A 14,242-nucleotide genomic window follows, 5' to 3' on the forward strand; every position below is an offset into this window, starting at 1 on the left:
AGTGGTAGGCGGAAGAGGAGAGAACGGTAAATAAACGATTTGTTCCAAAAAGGAAAAAATCAAAAAGCGGAAACTAATTATATTTAAGTATGCACTTAATATCATAATTTGTTTAGCATAGAGTCCAATAATGAACATTTGGTTTTTAGCATTCATGTATTTATAAGGTATTAGTTAAACATTAGCTTAATTAGGATTGGATAAAAGTGCCCTTTTAAGGGTTTTTTAAATAATTGAGGCACAGTTTCATTTCAGACAGTTATATTGCCTGCATTTTTTATTTACGTATTGGTTTTAGGAAAGCCTTTGAGATATTCAATTCATTCTTTTTTTGTGTATGTTTATACGAGAGAAAGTAAACAAAAAATATAAAGTGGAATGCAGTGGAATTTAAGAATATAGAATTTAGGATATAGATGAAGAAAAAGGAATTAATAAGGCGATTAAATAATGGGAAAAGAGACAGAGTTTAAAAAACAGAGTTTCAAAATAGGCAGAGAGAGAGAATAGAGCAAAAGACAAAAGGATGAGAGGTTATGGTTGAACTGGAAAAAATTAGGGAGCAGGGGAGAAGGCTAGGACGTATGGGGAGAATAGTATGGTTGATGCTTGCCACAATCCATTATTCCAAATCTCCGAATCGCTGGCCGCCAAATTTTTCATGAGAAAACCATGCAAAATATAAACTTTTCTCCCAGAGAGAGACAAAGAAAGTGATATTTAATGATGAACTATTATGTTTAAGCAGCCCCAGTGAAAATTTTGAACACAATTTTTGAGTAATGCATAAAAGTTTACTATATGCATAAATATCAGGTACTTACTGTTGGCTCCGACCTTGGGACACCCGTTGACAAATCCCACCCCTTGGTATACCAGGGGAAAGGTGAGCCAACAGAATCATCCATAGAGTAAAAATTAAGCAAACTTTAAGGGGGGGGGGGAAACATCTTCTTTTACTTAATTCATGTATAATTAGAGGGAAAACTACTCAGGTAATGCCATACGTTCACACTCCATTCCATTAAGAAATGTGTGTTGTTGGACTCTTTATAATAAATTCTCTGAAAATGTGATGTTCATTGATTAAAGCAAGAATGAAAACTTACTTAGGGTTTGAATGCTTACTTTGTACTTCAAGGTTATCTCCATTGTTGCTATTTTTAAGCAGACAACATTTTTGCATGCACTGCTACTGTAGTCTTCAGGTCAAAGACAAATGTGCATAAAAAACAAACTTAGAGATAGAGGATACCACCTGAGCTGACTTTGGAGTAGTGTTTTGACCAATAGGAAAGCAGCTCCCAGAATTGGCAGAAAGAGACCCTATGTAAGGGAGACCAAAATGGTAACCTGGCATATTTGTCTTCAACCTTAGGACACAAGCAGCAGTGTCTGTAAAAATGCTGTCACCTGAAAAACAACAAGCTGAAAGAAAACCTAAAAATATATAGTATACATTGAATAAAGTGTAAACAGAATACCAATTAATGCACAGGTGACATTACTGCATAGATGTGTACAGAAATGCAAACATACTATAAACCTTGCACAGAGATTGTATGCAAATTTTTCACTTGGGAGGCCGCCTTAGACAGAGATTAATCCCCCTTTGACAGATAATCATAGACTTTAAATCCAGGCGTCCACAAAAAAGAGAGAGGCCAAGGAGTTTTAAGCATGGGCGGCAGCCTCTTAAGTGATCCAGGGGTGGCAACGCAACTGAAGTGTTACATGGAAGAGGGGATGAGCTAGAAATTAATGTGGTGATTCAGATTCGAGGGTAGCAGTGACTTGGGTGAGGGAGGATGGAACAGGTTCAAGCGGGAGGAAATAAGAGACAGCAAGAAGAAAAGAGTCAATATATATAAATAGGGTTATCTGAGAATAAGAGGGTTAGTATATGCAAATGATGTTAATCGCTCAGGAACAGGGATAGGCCGAAAGGAATTGGGGTAGAGTTGAGTGCAGAATTTGTTCAGGGGGAGGGATAGAGAAAAAGGAAGAAAAACAGAGACAGATGTAGAGAGAGAAACTGCAGGGTTGGATTGGCAGTTGTTATTCAATAGGATTTACACCCAAACATAATGCTACCATATGGCTATGAAATGTGAGGTAGTATCATTCAAACACTTTTTGTGTTTGAACACACGAAGACAACCGTAGTTGCTTGATACTTGAGTGACATCATGAGTTGTGTTCTTTATCTTTTTTATGGCCTTAAAAAAAGTCTATGCCATTCTATTATTCCCTCTCCAATCTTCTCTTATCCTTTTCCCTCATCCCTCTGCAAATATTTCAGAGATAGTTATTGATGGACTAATGGCCGATAAGGATCTGCTGGACTGGCACTAATTGGGTTCATTAATTTCTCCTTCACTTAATGTCTATTTATTTTCTAATCATGATATTCTTCAAATGATTATGAAGCTTGCAAACTTTATTTCATATTTTACAATTTTGAATTATTTTCAAATTTAAGAATGCCATTTTTGTTATTGATAGGCGACAGAGATGGTTGAAAAGTCTGAGAAGCATTAGCCATTCATTCGTAGAAATTTGTAGATTCCATCTTACAATTTAATATTAGGTACTAATTAAAATTTCATCTGAAAGGAAAAATTATATATTTTACAATTAATCAGGATAGTATGCATGATGAGACATCATTTCTTAGCTATTCAAGTTTGCTTCATAGTTGGGCACCCTTGCATTTAAACTATTTCCAAAAGAATTGGTAAGGATATAATTATGTCAGTATTTGCTTAGATGATATTACTGAAACTTTATGTAATAAATAAATACGTAAATATGCATCTTAAGTAGTTCAGTCTTATGAAGAAATGAATATGGGATGCTTATGGATATTATCATTTCTGCTAAAAAAAAGGCATCGTCCTACTCATGAGAAGTTTCCCAACACCAATGAGAGCTGTTGAGATTATTTTTCTCGAGTTGATCAAATGGCTAACAAATGATACTTTCAAGTCCATAGACCAAAAACCTAGAAAGAGAAAATACTTGCATAAGGTTTCCTTACTATGCACTAAATATGTCAATGTGCCACCGAGGTATATGGCAAAAGATATGCTGTATAATCATCTATGCCAAAATAAATTAGGCTTTCTTTCTATCCATGAATTTCCAGATGCCTGTTTGTTTTCTTGTTGATAAAATAGAAATCTTTTTTTTCTGAAAAGGGACATTGATGCAGAAGTTTAGAGTCCAAAATATCTAATCCCAACACTTATTTCATGATGATATCAATGTCCGCAACTATAGGAAAAATTATATCTTTTAGGAATTTTTCCATAAACTATAGAGAATAATTAACATATGGTGAGTAAGTGGCAAGATTTTTTTTGAAGGATTTATATCCTGCTCAGTATTTTTTTGGTGTTTTGATTGCCTACCAGTTTCTTTGAAAATTTATCCTAAAATGTCCATGATGAGTTATTAATTCTTCAGTATTTTACGAAATAATTAATAATTAACATTATTATTATAAATATCAAATGCATTAAGTCACCTATGAAAATACTCCACCATAATTTAAATATTCTTTCATCAAGCCCACAAAATGTATTCCTTGCTTATAATAAAATGTCAGAAGGAAAAAGTTGAAAGCTATTCATTAGCAAAGATAGCAATCCAAATAGGTATTTTGTAGCTTGAAGAGAGTTTCAGGCACTTTAAATGAAACACAGGGGATGTCCAATAGCACTCAATGGCACTCTTAAGAATTTAATGCCTATTTATAGATATGTACCTATATTCACAGAATTCTCTTTTGAATATTAAGAAACTCTTGTTAGAATGTAGGTTTCCGCGGCGATGGTCTGATCTCTGCATTTCTTCAGGGTTTTCTTCTGTGTCAGCTTGTTTATAGACAACAGTTTCGCTGGCTATCCTGCCAGCATATTCAGGTTAAAGGTCAGGATGCTGGCAGGATATCCAGCAAAACTGCTATCTATAAACAAACTGACGTAGAAGAAAACCCTGAAGAAATGCAGATATCAAAGAAACTCTTCACATACATTACCTGAATATAATGTCAGTATCAATGTTTTATATCCTATCCCCTAACAATGACCTTTGTTAACATGATAGAGACATTTGAATAGATTATTTATTTCTATTCCTCATAGTCATTTTATGAAAAAATATCAATTGAATGAAATGGATGCTAAATGATTTTTTTACATTAGCCAAGATATACACCAAAATAATATGAGATACAAATGAAGAGTTCGCCAATGATAAAATTTGACGTAGATGTGTTCAATTCTCACCTGATAAATTCTGTGAATATTTTCTTCCAAAAAAATTTGGGCCAGCTATCCTGGTTTTACCCCACCTCACACATCAAACTGACTGCCTAAAATAATGCTGATTGGGAATTGCAACATCACAAAACGTAGAGATTATTGCTGAATTGAAATCCATAAGAAACAGAAGATAAGCAAGTCTAAATTAAATACTCTCTCTAATCATAAACTATTTACCAGATAATGATGCACCTTCTTGTAATGAGACTGCAAAATATGAAATTGAGCAGACAATTTTGCTAACAAGGCTTTTTGAAAATTGGTTTCAAACATACTGGATCTTTTCCCTTATGCCTGACACATGTGGTAGCTGGTTTGCCATTTTGTCTTGAATAGTCCCGGCTGGTATAATTGCCACTTTGAAACAATGCAGTTGACTTAGACATCTTCATCAGAATATTTCTCAATATATCCAGTATACATTCCTGACTGAGCAGAGTAGAATTCTGGAATTTTAGAATCTTTAGAATTAGCTTCTTTAGAATTATGGAAGTACATTACGTGAAAGTTAAAAACAACTACATAACTTTAGATGCTGATTGAAATGAATGACAAAAGTCTCTTTCATGGAATGGAATAAGATGAAGATTAGAGAGGTTTAGGTAGGTTGTAGGACACATAAGTAAGCCCTCAAAGTGGGGCTGTAGGAGAGTGCCGACATAGCATCATGCTGAACTGTATTCAGGGCGAAAGTGAAACGCAAAGAAACAAAGATTTGGTAACCGAGGGAGCTTTTGCTATTTCTTAATGAACATGGCATTCATTACTAATGGAGTTTTCGTAAAATGAAACATCACACTGAACTTAAACCTGTTTTTTTTTTTCAGTTGCATTCATCTCAATAAACTATTTTTTTAACGAGGAATGTGCATCAGGGAAGAAAATGCGTATATTTCGGCAACGTTACGAGAGGCAAGAAGTTTTGCGATGGGGAAGTATTATTTTCCTCAACAACAGTACCAATATCATTACTCACATCATCTTTTCTGATATCTCCTTCATCAAAAGTCAATTATAAGAACAGGTTTCATGCACATTCTTATATAGGTGACACCAATGACTGATGCAATGGAATGTGCTTTGCTTGGAGATATAATAAACATATATCTCAATGAGGTCCCTCTAAATGACACTAATGATATTGAAACGGAAAAAATATGCACTTTGAGCTCTAAAATGCGTGCTGAAAATAAACAAGAGGCATCGGCATGCATTGGCCGTTATGCATGTAACTGTCATAAGAATACAAGCGGGTTAAAGCAACATTATGTATCAAAGCACTAGCGTTCACTTTACCTAAGGCTACAAGTTGCTTCTCTGCTCATTTTATTTGAATGTATAAGATTGTTTCCAAACATGAGCATGATAAAAAAAATCAATACTAAAAAAATAGGAGCAGAAAAATTACGCCAATGATCATGTACGCATAAATAGCAACTGCACTGTCAAAAACTGATGAATTTGAAGCCTGGATATATTATGTTGTACATACAATAGTGTCAAGATTAATGAGTTCATGTATGCTGTACATCCATCCAAAATGCCTAATGACCTTGACTTGTTGACAAAATTAATGGTATGAATCATGCAATTGATAAATATTGCCGTAGCTTGAGTTCAAATATCAAAAGAGAACTTTCTCCTGTTTGCAAATTTCTTCGTGGTCAAAACAGAAAGTTACCTGGAGTCACTGGAAAGAAGTGAGATGCTTGTTTAATCATTCTGTGACAATGTTAAGGCCAGAGGTAGTTCATTAGATATCAATGCATATATAGGTATGTATTCAGCAAGCTATTAGTTAATCTGCAAATATTTTATATTCTCAGATTAAATCCCGTTGAGCAGTATTAGAATAATCATTATAAATAAGCGCCTTATTTATGTAGATAGTCTTACCTATTTAAATTCATTATTTAATCTACTACAACATACATTATTTAAGAGATAGCAACAAAAATAAAAGAATTCATTATATGGGGAGTAAAAATATTTTTTTAAAAACAATTACTGCCAGCAACTAGCTCCTTTGTCTCGGCATGACAAGAAAAGGAATGGGTGATGAAAGTAGGACTGATATTAGAATTATTTTATTATTGTTAAAATAAGGTTAGACAAGTGAGTTGATGAGTAATACAGAGGAAAAAGATAAGCAAACAAAAAAAAGCATAAAAACGTAGGTCTCTTGGATGCTTAAGTTCTGGACTGGAGGAGAGAGAAGATTTCTCAAAGGGTATGATGGAAGAGTGACGCGAAGAAAAAGACAATTGTGGGAACGAAAGTCACAGCAGGGTGAGATTGAAAAGTGGGAGTTGCCAAGGAGATGGGATGCTGAGGAGTGGTGCAGTGGAAGGGATAGATTGGGAAGTGAAGAGACATCAACGACTACTGGGATTAGCAAGACAGAAAAGAAAACGATATAGGTTCACAAAGATGTTTAGCTAGAAGTTTTGAAAGACACACCTCTTTACCAAGGATAAAATAGAAATAAAGTTAAAGAACCATGAAGGTTGACACATGATGTAAAAAATTGAAATGTGAACGAGAGTATGGTTGAAAATGTTTGAGAACATTTTAGGAAAATGCATAGGTAAAGATGATAGAGGAAGTGAGGACGGGATAAACAATCATGAAAGATAAAAAGGATGGAAGTGTACTGGATGCACAGATATTGCGAGAGATTTATTGGCAGCGACATCTAAGGAATGACATAGAAGGATTGCAGGTATGGTATGGCATGGGAGTGACAAATCTTGGTGGCACTCATCTATAAGGATCAAAATTCTGGGGGTAAAAAGAGCGTATGAAGTGGGTATTTTATTTCAAAAAATGTCAGTGAGGGTATATCACATGAATTGGATAGGTCAACGAGAGTTTGAATTTCCCTAGAAGTTATTATGGTATGTTTCCTGTTTTTTTGCACCTAAACCAAAGTCAGGTTTGAGGTAATGAATTAAGGCAAGTGCCACCAACCTTTGCTGTCCCTTTGACAAATACAGCAAGGGAAGCGACAAGCACATATAGTAAGAGAAGGAAAACGGAGAAGAATTCAAGTGACAGAACGTACACAGACATAAATGTTTTGTGTTGGATTTTTTAATCAAATAATCAGAAATATAGTGCCAAATGTAACTTACACTATATTTAATAACCATACTCAGACTTGATATGCTGGGTTTACCGATGAAGATTTAACATCTTCACCTATCAATTCTTCCATTGCCCTAGCTCCTTTGAATTTTCCTTACTTCGCAGTGCAACTTCCCCTCAAATTAAGTGAAATTGTACCCTATTATCTTTATTGTTTATAATCCATTCATACATTTCCGTTGGGAGACAAAGAAGGACTGCAATTAGCAACAGTACTGGATTCGTTAGATGGTTTTACCACCAAAGTCAGCGACCATTTATGAAAATTGAGATGTCAGGCTTGAATTGGAAGTGAGCCGACTCAGCCTGCCTACAGACTAATCTTTTCAGACTGGAAAATTGTTGACAGACATGTAAGCTTTAAATTAATAACTGAGCCTTAGCATCATAAGGCACAGCTTGCAGGCCATTTTCGTCTCCCTGTATTGTATGCAAAGTGCTTAACTCTCAATAAATCCTCATTGGAATGAAATTGAATTTTGGCATCTTGTGTCGAGATTCTTGCTTAAGTATTTATTCATGACTTTTCCCTTAAAGTCTACGTTAAAGAATTTTACTTTAAGGCCATACTCAATTTTTTGTGACTGATCAGTTTTAGCATTATATCAATGGAGAATAAAATGATAGCCACTGAAATCCAGGAATTTCAGGTAAGTCAATATAGCATTTTGTACATGAGGGGAAAAACGGTTTGTTTACTTGAGGGAAAATTTGACTAATCCGCTATTTTGTAATTTGAGTTGAACCTGAGCTGTGGAAGTAAGAAACTAGGATTAGAGGAATCTTGAGAAAAAGCTAAGAATTTTTGTAGTTTGGATTGCCAGTAAAATTTGGAAAGGCGCCACAAAAAATTTTCTAATGATTTCTAGAACGGCAGTTGTTACATTTGGCACATACAGGTATATTCATTTCATTGGCACATCCCTTCGATTCAACGTAAATGCTATCGGGATATGGATATACCACTGAGTTCGATTTCATGAAATTTTATTTCAAGAGGTCACTGTCAAAGAATTTGATTTATAATTTCGAAAAACTGCTGCAAAGTTGGCAGGCAGGCAGTTCTTTAATTCATCTAAAATTCTAGATTCTGATAAAATCATATCTATGAGAATTGCATAAGATTCGATTGAATTCGATTTCTTGCTTGAGCTTCAGATATTTAACTATGCTTTAAAAATATTTATGAAAATCGGCAACGTAATTTTAATTAGATTGATCGAAAATTCAATGTTCAATGGGGCTTTTCCCAGGAGCCTATTATTTAAATGGAGCCTATGTAGTTCCATTTAACGAGATCGAGAATGACGAGAATCCATGAGAAAGTAACTACAGTTATGAATACAGCATTCATGGCTTCGTAAATTTCACAAATTTTCGTTTTTATAAAAATTTGGAGAATTAAACACGAGTTTTAGAGCATTAAAAATGTTTTCAAAAATATATACCGCAAAGTTCGTACATAATGAGACTATGATCAATATCAAATCTGGTTGAAGGAATTACGATATAACGAAATTTGTAGCAAACAAATTTCAAGTTATGATGGTAAAACCATTTTTAAAACATTTGACGGGTCGTTAGATCGAGCGAATTTCGATATAACGAAAAATCTAGTGAACAAATCTCGAGTCATGATGGTTAAACTATTATTCTAAACATTTGACGGTTCATTAAGGCGAGTATTGTGGTTTTGCGCCCACCGATTCGCCGCGTGGTTGCATTTCCGTGCCCTCCAGCATCGAAATCTACCCGACATGAACGTTTCCCGGCGTGTTCCTTCGTCTTATGCTCGCGGATAAAGGGAGGGAGGTTGTTCCACTTTTCGCTTCCCTTGCGGAGTGTAGCCGAGCCACGGCGGGATGTCAAAGGAAGCCGGATTGATCGCGACGGTTGGAAATCAGGGCGGTGCAAGCGGAGCAACCGATGATGGAACGAATGGCGAGGGAAATGATTTTGCCCAAATCCCCGATCCCCTGGATACGACACTCAACGTCAGACCCCGACGTCACACAGTGCTGCGACTGGGGCCGTGGAGAAACCCATGGGTTGTGGTAGTTTAGAAATAAATTTACATACAGTAAAACAGTAAACCACACCTTACTTTCGTCGAATTATCTACATCTTCGTACTACCCAGCAAGCTGCCTCAAAAGGCGTGTGGCAGGGTGTGTTAGGACTTCAGCTGTTAACAAGTAAAAAGTGAATGCTCTCACAAACTTCCACCTGGCATATATATTAAAGTTCTTCATTGTTCGGGGGAAAAACGTATTCCCATACCTATCCGTCCGGCTAAATATCTCTCTTCATCTATCGTTTCTGTTGGACCTAGAAATACAGTGACTTTCTAATAAGGTGTTCTCCGTGTCGCTCTTAAATATATACATTGTCAATTGTTCAAGCAATCTAAGCCTAGCACGCAGCCTCCGAATCTCTAGCGGCTCCCAGCCTAATTTGTTTATCATCCGTGTTAAGCTTTCTTTACGTCCGTAGCAGTTTTTGACGAATCGCGCAGCTTTCGATATTTCAGTTATCTTGATGCTTTTATTGCAAGCAATACAAACCATTGATTTACGTTGCTATGATCGATTGGCGCAACCAAAAAAGGCCCAAAAAAGGCTTCATGACGACTTATCTAAAATATATGTCAATTAGGATCGCTACTCTTCAAGTGAAGCATATTTATAAAACATATTAAATGCCGTAGAGCCGTCCATTTCAATGAAATTATTGTACGATGAAAGCCACCCATTACAATATTTATTTGTCAGAAACAGCATTGGTTATAGGATGGACTTGATCCTCTAAGTCCGTCTGATTGCGTCCTTATTCCGATTTTAATCTATTACACCAACCAGCAAATTGAATGCATAATTGAAAGAAAACAAATACTTTATCAGATCGCTAATAAAAATCTATTATTACTATCTTTTATATTTGTATTATAAAAAATATTGCGTGAAGGGCCATTCAAATTCATTGGTTCCTAAAATACTTGAGGATAAAATTGAACGTGGTAGTGCTTAAGTATAGAGTAAAGGCGTATGTAATAGAAAAGATGGCACTCACGATTTCAGCAAAAAACTTACTCCATTTCATATCACTGCGGTTACATGCAACGTAATTTGAGCGCAACTATGGCGCAAGAAGAGCCTATATTGATAGATAAATTTCTGAGTATGATCGTACGTCTCATGCTTTAATTAAGGCTGAACAGCCCTTCTCAAAATCATGATTGGCCGACAATTCCGTCATAATTAAAGTGCATCAAGAGAGGCTGGTCGCATCAGCTAAGCATTCGATAGAGAAGGTTCGAAATATTAAAAAAATGAACTTCGACAAAATAAGGAGTGAATTTGCTTACTTGACGTAAGGAAAAAAGCAGCGAAATTGAAATAAACACTTGCACTTAATTATATAATTTATTACGACCGAGGTTTTACGGATACTACATGAAGATGATGCGGTAACATCGAAACCTAAGTTGTAATAAATTTTATAATCGCGGAAAATTGCAAGTGTTTATTTAAATATGGAGAAATTCCACTCTATCACGCTTGAATTTTTGGATTTTAAAATGTAGCCATTAAAAACACAAATAGAGGCACATCCGCAAGCTTTGCCCTTTAGAATTTTAGATTTATGGTTACGTCCCTGCGTCGTATTCTAGGGAACCGGGTTCGGAAACGGTTACGTGCGTCAACTAGGGGTACCAAGGCGTGGACTAACAAGGGAAAAAGGGTGGGGAGTGCGATAGGGTATGAAATATAGGGTAGGCTATCAGGTTGGCCGAAGGTAGGGGTAGATGATAGGCACGGAGGTTGAAACTTGAAATGGAGGTATTGGAAAATCCAGGCGGATGAGGCTCAGTGAAAAATATAAAACCAAGGTTGATGGGGGAACGTTTTGTTTTCCGCAGAGTACCCCTGTAGCTTCGCATCGGAGAAAGGCAAAATAAATATCGTGTTCGAATGCACCGATTATATTTGATCCGTGCATTACTTTTGACGGAATCCCTTCATGTACATGAGAGAGATATATACTCACTGCACGACTATATACACAGGGCAATGGATTTCACCGCTTTCTACCATTTTTTCCATTTTCCGAGTTTCTGACAGCGTTTCAGATTATTTGTGAGTGAATTTCATGTTTTGACCCATTTACGGAACTATATTTAGCGTAGAAGAATGGGAATTTATGTTCAATGACTTAAAAATGCTAGAAACAGGTAGTGTAATGAATCAAATGGCTGCATTAGTTTTCTTATCTAGTTCCTATTCTAGAAATAGCGATTAAATCGATAAGTAAATAAGTCTTTGAGCTTAATTTTAACTCTTTACGTATCAAAGATTTAGAATTTAAAAATTCAACTCCATTCTCCTTACAGTGTGAAAAATATTAGTTGATAATAAAGTTGAATGGATAGCTGCGTCAAACCAATATGAGGATTGTTGACCAGTGATGATGGTGGATCAAATATTGACCATCAACAGTGCTGTAGTTGGATTGGTACGGCGTACCCCGTAAAATCCAAACTCGTTATAAGCGTACCGGTTAAACTAACTTTTTAAATCTGTAAAAAAATTGCCCTACTGTAAATTGCCCAATGGATTTCAGAAAGAAAATTCGGAAATGATTATTTACTTGTTCAGAGTTATCTCGTGGCACAGCTTGGAACTAATATAAGAGTTGGAGTTTGACATTTCAATCGCGCCAAAATGTGTAATACGTTTTCAGCTGTTGGAAATTTTGGTGAGTACCGCATAATTTTTTTCCAACTACAGCACTGATCATCAAGATTAGGAAATGATCGTCAATGAGGAACTGATTGTTTTTGTTTTCAATACATATCGCTTATTCACGGTCGCGAACGTCCGCTAGAGTCATAATGTTTACCATTTTCTAAGTCATTTGACGATGCGACAACTGTTATGTATGTATGGTTGGCAACCCTGTGATGTTATGCATGTACAGTTGGCTACCCTGTACTGGAGGTGAAGGTAATAGACCGGCTGATAAGGTGTCACGGTCATGGTGTATTAAGTGAACTTGTAAAGAATAAATCTTTTACAACAACGTTGCACACAATGGTGAGTGCAGAACAGAACGGTTTCTTTCCATCATTACTCAGCCGCGAGGAGAACGGTGCCTCTCGGTGGGAATGAGGGAAAATTGCAGATGCGCCTGCACGCACATGCCACAAACCCTTGTGGATCACGTGATTTCCACCCCATTTCCACCCTTTTTTATTATTCTACACTATCTCTCTCGGAGGGGGAGGGTAGGGGGGTCACACGGGATTAATTGATCGGACCATTGTGATGGGGAAGTTTCTCAATCCGTAATAAAAAAAGAAGAGATGGGTCCCATTGTACCCTCCCGGTCACGATACGATGGAAAGAGTTCCGCACTGCATTTTTCCCGGGCAGGAAAAAAAAACTTGGACGCTGTGAGGGCAAGCCCTTAGGGCTATGTCCCTTCCGTAGTATATATACCATCGAATACACTGACGAGTGTGGAGATGTCAGATAGAGAGAGACAGAGATGTAGAAAGAGAGCAAGAGATAGGCAGACAGAAGAGAGAAACACATATAATACACACATACAGTGACCTAGAGAGGCTACACAAATATAGCGTTGCGTAGACAAAGAACAACAGCGCGCGGGAAAGGAGTAGAGTGGGGAAGGACCAGGTGGTTGATATAGGCTTAAGCGTAAACATTCAAATAAATTCAAAGGTAAGGAAAGAAAGGGATAGGAACATATAATAGAAAAAGGGCGAGGATAACGGCGCTGTGGTAGACGGAAAAATCCGGAAATCAGATTTCTGGCTTTTTCTGTCTACCACAGTACTGTTGTCCTAGTCCTTTTTCTATTATATGTTCCTATCCCTTTCTTTCCTTACCTTTGAATTTATTTGAATATATAAAAGATGTATTTTTACACAAATATAACACAGGTTGGGTAAACACAGTGGGTGCTTTCCATTCATTGACACACGTCGACACAAGTCGACTTGCGTCGCGGTTTTCGTGTTCCATTCTATGTGTGTCGCCGACTGTTGTGACACAAGTCAACAAACGGTAACGCACAGGAATAGGAGAGTTATAAACAAATGCCGCGAGTCGACACAAGTCGACGCGTGAGTCGCATGAATGGAAAGCACCCAGTATAGAGCACAATGGAAGACACATACGACTCACACGACTAAATTTTCGGTGGCACAACCACCTTCTTCAGAGTTAGTAAAAAAGAGTCAACTTAATGCAGAAAAGTTTCTCGGGTTTTCCACGAGTTGATCTTCTCGATGTCTCCCGACGTTTCAAGCAGCGTCTTGCTGTTTATCCTCGGGGAATCTTCTGAATGAAGATCTTCTTCAGAAGATCCCCTGAGGATGATCAGCAAGTCGCTGCTCGAAACGTCGGGAGAGATGAAGAAAATCAACCGAAGAACCCGAGAAAGTTTTCTGCACCCGATACGCCGGGGAGAACGGGAGAACCTAAGATCATAAGTCAACTTACTATTTTCGTACTCTCTTCCCCTTTCTTTGGCTTAACTTACATTTGGCTGTTCATCTTTCCGGATCAAACATCAAAATGTCATCACTTTGACTGTCTCAGCCCACTCTCCCCCCACCCCCCTCGGCCCTACCTTCCCACCATCCTACATACCTTTCCAACAGTCTTCCCTGACACTGAGGAAGGTGGTAGTGTAACCGAAAATTTAGTTCTGTCAGTGCTTTTTGTATCTTTCATTGTCTTCTAT

The 14,242-nt window shown here is 36.9% G+C and overlaps 1 protein-coding gene across 1 annotated transcript in view; it reads right to left on the reverse strand.

Annotated features, from left to right (window-relative positions):
* The window catches only part of LOC124169271 (neuronal acetylcholine receptor subunit alpha-7-like), a 263,475-nt gene that overhangs the window by 46,486 nt on the left and 202,747 nt on the right, over positions 1–14,242 (reverse strand). The gene's annotated exons all lie outside the window — the stretch shown is intronic.

The sequence above is a fragment of the Ischnura elegans genome, chromosome 12 (assembly GCF_921293095.1).
Source record: "Ischnura elegans chromosome 12, ioIscEleg1.1, whole genome shotgun sequence".
In the NCBI taxonomy this organism is placed as follows: Eukaryota; Metazoa; Arthropoda; class Insecta; order Odonata; family Coenagrionidae; genus Ischnura; species Ischnura elegans.